Consider the following 13202-nt stretch of genomic DNA (forward strand, 5'->3'; position numbering starts at 1 on the left):
GCCTCCTGTTCGAATGTGAGCGGGCTAGTTAACTGTGGTTCCTCCCTGCTCTGCGCGCTCTCTCTCTCTTTTTAAATGCTGCTGCTGCTGTTTGATGGTTATTTTTATTGTGATTTTTGTATGAATATTTTCCATCTATTCTTCAGTGCCACCCAAACTGTTAAAAAACAGCCTAACCACATTTTAAAGAGAAGAAATAAATCATGTGCAAACAAGCCTTTCATTTGTACTTTGTAGTCTAGTTCTTTCCATCCTTCTTTCTTCTTCCCCTCTTTTCTTGCAACTGTTTCCTTCGCTTCCTGCCCGTCTGTACTACCAATATGCAGAGAGAGGTGCTTCTGACCACAGATATGGGTGAACACTCACTTATTTAATTTTATTGCTATCTTTTACTGCCAGGAATGGATAGGGATGGTTTTAATGGAAGCAAAAGCTGTTCAGACCAAACCAAACAATTTAAAGAGCGATCAAATACTTTAAAGAAAACTCCTATGATATTATTTATTTACTTGTTGCATTTATATGACAACCTTTCCTTCCAGGAGCCCGAGGCAGTGAACACGATCCTCCTTCTCCTCGTTTTATCTTCACAACACCCACCCTGCGAGGTAGATTAAGCTGAAAGTCACATCCTGCAAGCGAAGTCTCTCACTGAGCTTCAGAGCAATCCAGGCAATGCAAGTTGCACTGAGATTCCTTTGAAATCGGTACGGACACTTAGTCATGCTTAAGGCATGAATGGTCAGGAGGTCAAGCCACTTTCAGTGAGATGTATGTGCAATTAACTTGGCATTTGAAGTGCTCTGGATATTTGGGAACACAAACCGAACATCGCTGTATGATGAGGCTTGTGCATTTGTCTGCCTATGTTCTGGTTTTGATAGATCTTCTCAACACCACACCATAATATTACTTTTGAAAATGATGGGCCAGCGATGGACCCTTTGAAGCAAGGATATTTTTGTGTGGTGGGATACACACCAACACAATTTCCCAAATCAGAAATGGATCCAAAATAGGAACAAGTATTCATGGAATGAGAAGATGGGAACTACCCATAGTTAATTAGGATAACTAGAAAAGGAGGGTCAGATTAAATGACATACTAGTTTATAACAATATCTGCTTTTTTAATGTAATATTATGCTCTAGGTGGGGTGTTTTTCATCAAGCACCCCAGTGTATGGGGAGAGGAAGTTTAACAGGATGGCAGCTCATGATTGACAGGCAAATGGTCAAGGATCATCCAATTGGGCTGAATGAATTCAAATCTCCAGGGAACAATGAATTCCATTCTGGAGTTATAAAATTGCTGGTGGAAGGACTCTCGGAACCACTGTCTATTATCTGTAAGAAATCATGGAGGGGAAGTGCCAGGTGACTGGAGAAGGGCTAATGTTCTCCCCATCTTCCAGAAAAAAAGAAGAACCTGGGAACTACAGACTGTTTATTTATTTATTTATTTAGAATTTTTGTATGCCGTCCCATTCGCATGAGCCTCCGGACAGCTTGCATACTAGTCAGTCTGACACCAATCGCTAGGAAAAGTTTGGAGTAGATTATAAAGCAATCAGTCTTCAAACATCTTGAAAAGAATGGAGTGATTACTGGAAGCCAACATGGATTTTTCAAGAGATCCTGCCAGACTGGTCTGTCTCCTATTTTGATAGGGTAACCTCCCTGGAATGTTGTCCATGGGTCGGACACAACTTTGCGACTAACAACAAAACCTCCCTGGTGAACTATGGGGATGCTATGGACACAATCTGTCTTGCCTTCAACAAAGCTTTTGACAAAGTGCCCCACAATCTCCTGATTTGCAAACTAGCTAAAAATGTCCTAGATGGAACAACAACTACAGAACTGGATTGGAAGAGTGCTCATCGATGGCACCTTCTCAAACTGGGGAGAGGTAACAAGCTCAGTCCTGGGCCCAGCCCTCTTCAACATTTTTATCAATGAGTTGGATGAGGAAATGCAGGGAATGCTTATCAGATTTGCAGATAACACAAAACTGGGAGGGCGAGCTAATCCCCAGAGGCCAGAAAGAAGAAGATTCAAGATGATCTTGATAGTTTGGAGCTCTGGGCTAAAAACAACAGAATGAAATTCAGTTGGGACAAATGCCAAGTTCTGCACATGGGGAATCAAATGAACCATTATGAGATGGGGAATACTTAACAATATTGCAAGTGAGAAGGATCCTGAAACTGTTGTAGATCACAAGCTGAATAAGAGTCCACAATGTGATGTGGCTGCTAAAAGGGCAAATGCTGTTTTAGGCTGCGTTAATAGAAGCACCACTTCCAAATTCCATGAAGTACTAGAATTAATTAATAGAATTGATTACTAGAAGTACCAGGTAACAAATCACATGAAGTCCTAGTTCCCCTTTACTCAGCACTGGTTTGCCCTCATCTGGAGTGCTGTGTCCAGTTCTGGGCACCGCAGTTGAAGAAAGATGGGGGCAAGCTGGAAAGGGTTCTGAGGAGGGCAACAAGGATGGCCCAGGGACTGGAAACAAAGCCCTTTGGCAAAAGATTGAGAGAACTGAGCCTAAGATATTGTCATGGGTTTCCCTTGGAGCTGGGCTGGATCGCAGTTCTGCTCTTCAGCAAACGTCAGTTCAGGTCTGAAGGTCTGGTTTGTGTTGCTCCAGAAATAAGTATGAACGGGCAATAACTGGTACAGGATGGCTGCCTGCTTGCTGCAAATACGGGTGGGATGTGTGAGCCATCTGGAGTAAGTTACTCATCTGCTTCCCAAACTGGAGGGAAGGGGAAAGATTGGATTGTGGGGATGTAGGAGTATGGAAAAAGAAACCAAAGAGTGGCCACAGGTTTTAGAACAGTGAAACACAAAGATTCAGAGGACCATGGGCTGAATGGTGTGGTGGTGAACTGCATGCATCTGGCTGTGTGTATCCGCCTCTTAGGGTTCCATGAATCCAACAGTTTGGGCTTCTCAGACATTTGCATTTTTAAAATCTCAAGTCCTTCCTTCCTCCCTCCCTCCTCCCTCCCTCCTTTCCAGAAAATGGGGCTCTTTCTGTCCCATATATGAAAAAATTAGCCAAAAGAAAGAAGAATTAAATTGAAATTTTACCTATTAGCACTGGCCAAAGAATATTAGTATAAGTATGAGTAATTATCTGAATATAATGAAGATGAATAAAGATCTCTGGGCAGTTTACATCAATAGATATAATTATTCCCAGCCTCGAGAGGACGTGGCTGTCCCTGCTATGGAACTGCTGAAAATAAGGACCTTGTCAGAACCAAAAGCCCATCCTAATTCAGCACCACATAAATCACTGAACACAGAGAGCTCCAAAGCTAAATACAGCCTTGATTGAGAGATTCTTCCAGATTCACAGTTTTTAAAGTTCTTCAGTTGTTATCACTCCTGCATATATTTACACCCCTTGGGAAGTTCTGCAAATCAGTGGAATTCTCACCCAGGAATCTTACGTGGGGAAGCAAACGAGGTGGTTGGGCGAGGGCGAAGAGGGTGGTCATCATGGAAGGTCACCTTGCAGAGTTCCAAGCACTGGGGGAGGCAGCCTGTGTTTTATGATCAGAAAGTCTCTGGCTCAGTCTCTGGTATCTCCAGGAATGGGAGAGATTCCCATTGGAAACCTTGCATTGCTGCTGCCAGCCAGCATAGGTAAGACAGGACTGTGTTGGAGGCAGCAAAGAATTGGACTCAGTGTCTTTATGTTCCTAAACAGGAACCAACTATTACAGCTACACCTTCTCTCTTCTCCCAAAAGAAACCAAGCCTGAGAAAGGTGCCCCCACCCCCCAGGTGAAGTGGGGAGCATGCCATGAAGTGGGGAGCACGGCATGCTATTGCCATAACTTGCATCTCCTGAGCAAAGTCAGCGTTCCAAAAAGTCAGCAATATTGCAAGGGCAATGAGCTGCAAAACAGTCTCCCCAGACTTTTGGAATTTGGCTTTTGCCACTGTCTCTGAATTTCCAGCTATGGAAACAGAGCAACAAGCAAGCGAGTGAGTGAGTGAGCAAGTAAACAAGCGATGGGAACTGTGGCTCCCTGAAGCTGAGTGCATTTATTATAGCCCACACCTTCATAAAAGCTCAGACCATAATCACTTGATCGGTCACGTAAGAGCTTGGTTGCAATAGCTCGTCCTTAAGATGCCACAAGACTCTTTGCACTTGTATCTGAAAAGTTCTTTTGCTCTGACTACAAACAGATTATATTACACCATCACTTTCCACCACATGACAATTCCAACATAACGCAAGGGACTTGGAGTTGTAAAATAATCAGATTGGGGGAACAGACATCCTTTCCTTCGAAATAATAACTTTTGGCTCCATCCAATGGTTCTGGAGCTGCTTTAATTAGTTCCTGCCATATGAAACCAACTGCACTCGTTAGGGCAAGAAGGAAAAGACACTTCAGAGAAGCAAAACTCAGCTTCCCTTTGAAAGCAAAGAAGAGTAAATGTCATTGAGGAGGCTGATTGGGCAGTGGGTTCTGACAAACTGAGTAAGTCATTTTGCCTATTTTGCCCATAGCATAAAGCTAGGCCTTTGGGCTCCCTGGCTCTGTGAAGAGTTACCCATATAGTCACCTCTCAGTTTCAGCCATAGGCCATTTTTTTGCCTGGCAACTTTTAAAATTCTGCCACTTGTGCTCCTCTTGCAGAAACAGAATTCCCAAGCTCTTGCTTCATTAGCTCCTTTCAAAATTCCTTTTCTCACGAGCAATGAAAAACCATCCAGAAAGTTTCTTCTGTCTCACTGCTAAGGCACTGAATGCAAGTACTAATGAAGACGAGATCTAAGTTTGCCTTTGACAGGAGTCACCTCGTGGCTCAGGAATGCCATGCAGCCAAAAGTTACAGAAATAGTGTTTTTTTTTGCTGCACTTTTAGCTCAGAAAAATCTGAATCCAAAACAAGCTCAGAGCAAACTCTGAGAATGAGAGAGAGAGAGAGAGAGAGAGAGAGAGAATGAGAGAGAGAGAGAGAGAGAGAGGTGGAATACACTGAGATCAAGACAACCTAAAAGCATCTACAAAGAGCCTGACATTTTTTGCATACTGTCTTTTCATTCCACTGGACATATGACAAATATTAAAATAGAAAAGTTTTCTTAAAAGTTACCTGCTCCTTTTCTCAGTGCTTTAGTTTAGATTCTTACTCTGGAAGTCAGCTTCTTTGCTAATGATGTGGTCCTTTTAAAGATCAGAAAAGATTTCCTGGTGATCAGTCTTTATGTAGCATCTTCTTTTTTATGAAGGTACTCCTTGTTGCTAAGAGATTGGTTGCTAAGAGATTTTTTTTTCTTTTTCTGGTAGTGGTAGTAGTGGTAGGTCAGGGGGCTTTGTAGCCAAAAAGGGAACTTGTAATTTAACCTCCATAGCAGAATGTACCTAAGCCAAATATGCAGTGATAAAAGGAAAAAATAGAATCCAATTGAAAAGAAATCAACCTGTTCAAATGCTCAGAAGCAAGAGGATGCTGCAAGAGGAGATGTGATTGAGAACCATGGGTTGTTCTTAGATTGTGAAACACTCTGATGTTACACATTGTGACATGAGATAAATTCTAGAATTGGAAGATGCAATACTCAGATGGTTCCCACTGAAAGCAACAGCTCTGGCCACTCTGACCATGCTAATGGAAGGTGGTGCAGAGGCTGTGATGCTGTGGAGTGGCATGTATGAGTAGACATTACCTGGAGGAGAGAGGAGGAGGAGGACATGCAGGTGCTCTTGGGAAAAAGTGCAAGTGAGAGAGGGAAAAGTACTTTACTTACAGCAACTCACAAAGTGACAGAGGAGAAGCAGCTGTAGGGAGTGGGTTTCTTCCCAATCTCCTGCCCGGAAGAATGCTAAGAGCCGCTGGCCCAGAAATGCATCCTGGTCCCTATGAGAAGCCAAGGGTCTGTTGAACCTCAGGTGTGTCTGGGTGTCATGGACCAGGGCCCCAAACCCTCATCTGCAGAATATCCCGAGCACTAGTCATTCATTCATTCATTCATTCATTCATTCATTCATTCATTCATTCAAAGTCCATTACTAAAAGTCTCTGGATGGCTTTCAAAGGAGGAGGAAGGAGGAAGCTCCAGGGGGAATGGAAGAGGACTTGACCATGGAGAGGCACCTGGTATTTCCATCTCCCCAAGACTCAGTTCTCCAGAAGACTCCAAGGGGTCACCTCCCCAGCATCCAGACCAAGCTGTATTGCCATTCTCAGGCTCAGCTGATTTGGTCCCTGAGGGCAGCCATGGAGACTGCTACTCTCATGGCATGGAAGCCTAAGACAGAGAAAGCAGGCTGGGGTCCTTGAAAAGAGAAAGCCTCAGCATCCATGGAGGCAACTGAACTCTTACTGAAGGCCTAGACTCTGTGTTGGGCCAACTGCAGAAAAGATGGACTTGATGATTTCCATGGTACTCTTGGTGTTCCTGAAAACACCCAGCCCTCCAGAAACCCTGCAGTCTAGTCCCAACTGACCCTAAGCCCTTGCCAGAGTTTAGGCCAGTCAGAACATGCAGTACCAAACTGGACTTTAGCATCTCCAGAAGGCTACCCTGTTCCCCCCGACTCTACTTCATTCCATCAACTACCAAACGTTTGGTGCTTTCCTTGCCTTTGTGTTCCTTCCCATCTGAAAAAAGTGTGTCCTAAAGTTAAAGAAAAAGTTTAAAGCAAGAACTTTAAACTAAAATAGGCTGCCTCCACCTCTTTGCTCTGGGACAGATAATGCCCTTCTGAGATTAGGAAGGCAGGAGGGCCAAATCTGGTGAGTGGGCATGAAGTTCCTCGTCCCTGTTTCAGAGGCAGGCTGAGCAAGTTTGGGAGTGAACAAACAGCAGAGAGTTTATTTATTATATCCATACCCCATCTTTTTTCTTTTCAAGGAATCAAGGCAGCTTCCATCATCCTCCTCCTCCTCTCGGTCATTCTTCTCAACAATAACCCTGCAAGTTGGTTGGGCTGAGCGTCTGTGATTGGCCCCAACTCACTCTGGTAGCACTATGGTAGGAGAGTCCCCCAAAATGGAGGCACCACGCTTAAGGGCCTTCTCTGGACAGGCGCCATATGGGCCACAGGTCCATGAGGAGTCACCATACCTCACAGGATGCCCTAAGTCACCAGGCATGATGGAAAGGGGAAAGAGGGTCCCTGAATTATCCCAGCCCTGTGTTGTTTATATGCTCGTACCAAAATGTTCATCGTGGCCTGCTAGCGGATTGGCCACCAGTCCCTTGCATTTCCTGAAACCTTCACTGAACCACAAGCTTGCATTTCATGGCCATTTGTCCCCAGTTCTTGCAAATCCTTCCCCGGGTATCCGTCAACTGTATCCTGACCACTAATGCATGTGAAGATGTGGGTTCCAGCCCCAGAAAACAGATAAAAACAAAACCAGTCAGGTTGTCTTCAAGTGCCAAGTGCCACTCTTGCATCTTTCGTGAGGTTTTGTGGAATAGCGCTAAACGGAGCCGTCTTGCCATTATTTCTTCCCTGGCCCTTACCTTCTGGATCTACCCAGCAGGAACAGCTGACTGAAATCTTTTCCAAAAATAAACCGTGCAGCAGGTGTAAGAAAAACTGTTTAGTGGTACTGAATAAGTGTTTGTCTTGCATTCCTTCTGTCTGAGCTCTTCACTGACTTATCAAACGATTTTGAATCCCTTTGAATGGACCACACACAAAGTTAACACCAAAGAGGGTAAGCAACATACAAACGTGTGTGTGTGCTTGCACACGCGCATGCCCCTGCATGGGTGTGAGTGTGTTTAATGAAATTTGATTTGGTACAGGTTTTTTTCATGCAAAAGAATCCCTGGAACGTTCAATAATAAAACCAGAATAACTGCCGTCATTGTTCACAACAAAGCTCCCTAGTTAAATACTAAAAATTCTTCAGGCTGTGGGCTCTTGAGTGAATTCACAAAGTTCTTTTTGATGCCGTTAGAAATGAGGTAGTTCTCTTCTGTATTTACAATGGACTGTTGTGGTGGAAAGATGCAAAACGCTTTGTATAATAGTAAGGAGACTACTTCTCTTTCTGCATAATACTTCTTGGTTCTTTACTGGAACACCTAAATAGAAGCCTGTTTTGATGCATGACTACCCTTGTTTCACGTCGCTTGCATTCCAGGCGAGGTGGAAAGTTCCTGGCCACCAGCACCTGACCAATTTCCTCCAAGGCACAGAATGCTGTAAACATAAAAGTAATTTTTGCAAGATCTGCTTACTTACAGATATATGCGCTGAGAATGGAGGAGCAAGAAAGCTTCTGGGCAGATGTGCCCATCCTCAGAATAGCAGCAATGGTTGCTTCAAAAACAGACTGCCTACACTGGGAAAATGTTCCAATCAATGCTGCATTGTCTGGCCACTGCTTCTCTTCATCTAAATAGAGGAGGGGTGCCATGCTTGGTGGGTGCTACCTATCAAACACCATTGTGCAAGCAAAAAGAGTAGTACCCTTCTCCTTCTCTTCCTCCTCCTCCTCTCCTCCTCCTCCTCTTCGCCTTCTCTCCTCCTCCTCCTCTTCTCTTTTCTTCTCCTCCTCCTCCTTCCAGCTATTAGCACCTTTATTTTTGATGATGCAAAAGATCAAGGCCATGTCACTTGATGGCAATAAGAGTGCCTCTGGCACCCTACCATGAATTCTTCTATATTTTTCCATCAGTTTCCTGCTATCAACTAATAATGTATTTGAATACGCACCGTCATAGTTCTCGCTGCACCATGCTTTAAACAGGCCATCTGTCTTGCTCCGTTTTAACTATAGTCAAACCTGCTCATTGGCTTTCTGTTCCTCTAAGATGTTATCACAAGGAAGACTGAGAGAGATGGGTCTTTTCAGCCTTGAGAGGAGGAGACTCAGAGGGGATCTGTTAGCAACATACAGGTACATGAGGGGGTGCCATGCAGAGCTGGGTCACGACCTTTTACCCCCTGCAGTGGAGGGCAGGATGTGTTCCAGGGAACCAAGATTTAGGGTGGATGCCAGGAAGTACTTCCTGATGGTTAGGACCACTAGAGTATGGAATAGGCTTCCACAGGAGGTGGTTGAAGCCCCAATGGTGAGGGTGTTTAAGGATAGGCTGGACATGCCCATGGTAGGCATGTCATGAGTGGAGCCGGCTGGAGCCAGGGGTCAGACTAGATGGCTCAGGAGGCCCCTTCTGACTCACTCTGTTTCTATGTTTCTATGTATTTCCACTCTGAACCTGTCTCTACTGGAGTTTGCAGTCTTTTTTACCATCAGGGAAAAATTATTGATGCCCCTGAGCTGCTGATCTTCAGTTTGAATATGTAAATTGCACTTTCTTTGCCTTGTCTTCCATTTCTTCAAAGTTGTTCCACATGTTATGAATAAAAGTGGAGAGGGAAGAAAGCCAAAATCAAGGCCTTGATTTTGCAAGAGTTTGTTGACACAGTCAAATCTGTGAAGAGTCCTGTACCAAAATACTGCCATAAAAGATACTTTGGAAGTTTTCAGTACTTCTCCCCTCCCAGCCCCTAACTAAGGAGTTTGCTTCTGATTTAGCCACAACTTTCTCTTTGGAATCACTGACAATCTATATTAAGTCTTCCAAAATATAGTCAAAATACATGCCAAAAGTTAGTCTGACATCTTCTCTACAGGATCACCTTATGTGTGACAACTTTTTCAAAGATATCTTTGCCATTTTCCTTTTTTGTCCTTTTTGGAATAATGATTCATTTTTGGTCTCAAAGTGTTTTTCATCAGTGGGTAGATCCTGAAAAGAAAGCATATAAAGCATCAAGAAATTTGAACTGCATCGCTTTTTAATGGCTTAACTTCCATATTGCTTTGCTCAGCTATGCTCAGGAAATGACCTGTGCAATGTACAAGCACAGCATTGCTGTTCGTATTTTTAATGCAAGCTTGCAGACCCAGCTTCGATCATTCATATTCCTTGCATTCTTTTATCCCTGACCCTGGAAATTCAATACCATAGTTCCGAAGATAGTGGAAGACAGTTTCATAGATGCTTTCTCCAATGTGTCTTGTCAATTGGCACAAAGCAATAGCTTTGCCCCTTCATCTCTCCATTTAAACAGTACCGATAAACAATGTAGGACTGATGTGTATAAGAAAATCTTCTGCAAAAGGTTATGCTGACTACACACCTTTACCATTTTAAATCCACACCAGTCTATACTATATATAATAGAGCAAAGATTCCAATTTTTAGGCTATAAGATTAATAAGGAAACAAAAATTGTTCTAAACTTTGCAACAAAACAGGAAGAGGAAAGTATAAAAAAGATTTCAGGATTCAAAATAACCTCAAAGCCGGTTAAGTATTTAGGGATAAATGTAACAGGACATAATGATACACTAGTTCAAGATAATTATCAAGTAACATAGATGAAGATCCAAAAAGATCTACAAAATGGACTAAACTAAAAATACCATAGTTGGGAAGTATTTCCATTGCCTAAATTGAATTTTGTATTTCAGATGATACCAAGAGTGGCAAAGACAACTAAATACCTTTATTTGGAATGGGGAAAAGCTGAGGTTTAGATTTAAAATCCTTCAGGAGAAAAAGGAGAGAGGCCTTCAGGACCTAATTGAAAGCTATACTTCTATGCAGCTCACCTGGTTTGGATTGCAGATTGCATCATAATGCTAATGTTAGTGAAGTTAGAAATAGTAGATCTTGAAGATGGAATACACCACCTCTTATGGGTTAAGAGTCAGTTAGTAGGGTCTTGATATCAAATAATAATCATGCATTAAGAGATGGCCTTATAAAAATTTGGTATTCCATGAGAAAAAAATAGTCCTTCAATCTCTGATGTCTCTGCTTGAACCATATGGAAAATACTTAAGGAAAAATAATGATTTTACAATTTACGGGAATATGATTGACCAACAAGGATGAGTCAAATCTTGGCAACAACTAAAACTTGAAGGAAAAATATACGATGTTGTTTATTTTTTAAAAAGATCACCAACTGGTTTCAAGGTTGAAAGGGGAAATATAATCAGGGAAAGGTACTGTAAGATTTGACAAATTTTTGAAAAGTTGATTGCACAATGAAATGGTCATTTATTAGGAAGACTTTACAAACAGCTACAATAGCAGGACACTGAAAATCAACAAGACAAGAAATGTACGACAATTTGGAAGCAAAATCTTGGAGAAGAAATATCACCTTGTCAATGGGAAGCTTTATGGAAGAAAGACATTAAATTCACAGCTAGCCAAGCACTAAGAAAAAATTGGTATAAGATGTTTTATTGGTGGCATATCCAAAAGATATAGAAAAAGTAGATAACAGCTATAATGTAAAATGTTGGAAATGTAACAGGGTGGAGGGGACTAATTATGTAAACAGAAGACCAATTGAAGAATTTAATGACAAACGGGGATTCTATTATACCCAGTTACAATTAATAGGATATGAAGGAAGCTCTTTACAGAGTAGTTGATTTATGATTGGTTTGAAGTTGCTGAAAAATTTGTCAGTATATAGAATAATAATTTCCTTTTTTCTGAACTTCCATAGAGTACTGAATGATAGAAAGATAAATATTTTTGATCTGAAATTTGTGGGCTTGAATGTTTTGGTTATAATTACTTGGCAATTTTATTTGATTTTACATTTCTATATATAGTATATAGTATACGACACACATATAAACAAAATTATACACACACACCCTTCTTTTTTCTGTATTCTATTTATGTCAAGAAAATAATACAAATAATATTAAAAATGTGTGGTGAAGAATCAACAATAAGAGATTGCCTCTCTTCTGTCCTGAATACATGCAAACTCCATTCCCCATCACCACATCCCACATCTTTGAAAGAGATGTATAAAATATGACCCTTTCTTTTATGTCGGTATTTTCTCCAAGTGTTGCTCAAGAAAAGAATCCAATCTGGCAATGCATTCCAAGGGCATTCCCACTGGGAACTGATTCCAAAGTTTGGTTGCCAGTGTTGGAGGAGATATCCTCTCTGCATGAAAGGAAAAAGCAGCAGCAATACATGTCAGTATTTCTTTCCTGCTTGTGTTTTCTTCTCACATCTGGCTATCAAAATGTTTCTACACCACACCCTTCTTTAAAATTCAGGCTATTGGTGTGGAAGGGTGTTTTCATGATCCTTGATTTTTTCCTTCACATTTTTCTCTGATTTATGCTATTGGCTTCCATGAAGGCAGTTTTCGGCACTCCAGATGAGTGAAAAAGCTGCATCATCAGAAGCCGCTGTAATTCTCTGTTTTCGAATGCTTGCAAATATGTGAAGAATAAGATACTGATTTGCAATACTCTGGTGCTGAAGCTTCACGTTCCCATCTATATTCTGAAAATACACAGACTCTCTGCTAATGCAGAAAGTTTGCCTTTCCTTCAGGGAGTTCTGAAGGCCATTTTGCAGTCTCTCTGTTTGTGGAAGAAAAGGATGAGATGTTGTCCTGGAATGAAGCACCCAGGGATGCTCCTGGGTTTTGGAATTCATGAGTTCTGGTCCACTGGGACCTAACCGTCTTGAGTGGGTGGCTGTGGCAAGCTGGGGGCTGCCATCCACCCTGCCTGCATCTCGCTCACGCCGTCATGACAAAGCGACACTGCCTCCAGGAGTCTCTGTTCTGTGACTTTTTCCTCCATGTGTGGGGCACTCCTCTTTCGTGAGACCAGAGACAATTACTTTCTGTGCCCCTTCTTTAAAAAGACCCTACTGATAAACAAGCCTTGCCTTGCTCCTCAAGACTGGCACAAATCATCCACAAAGGATCCTTTCCTTCGTTGCCAAGTTTCAGATCTATCAATTGTATAGTGCCTTTAAACCCCACCATTCTTCCTCTTTCAAAGAACCCAGGGCAGCTTGCAAGCTTTGTCCATGTCACAACAACCCTGTGAGGTAGGCTAGGCTGAGGGTCTTTGACTGGCCTGAAGTCCTCCAGGAAGCGCCATGGCTGAGGAGGGACCAGGCACACCCAAGACTCCAGTCCAGCTACCCTGACTCAAGCTGTTAACTCAAGGACACCTATTTTTCCAGTCTGAATCACGGACCCTACAGCTGAGTATAATAACTTTTATTTAGCCAACTCGCTTAAACTGGGGCCACATTAGGAGCATCCACTTAACCTTGCAACTAACCCCCCCGCCCCGAAATATAAAAGTGCGGAAACTTTTTGAAGACCTGTCATAGACAG

This window comes from Varanus komodoensis, unplaced genomic scaffold (assembly GCF_004798865.1).
Source record: "Varanus komodoensis strain SLA01 unplaced genomic scaffold, ASM479886v1 scaffold33, whole genome shotgun sequence".
NCBI classification, from domain to species: Eukaryota; Metazoa; Chordata; class Lepidosauria; order Squamata; family Varanidae; genus Varanus; species Varanus komodoensis.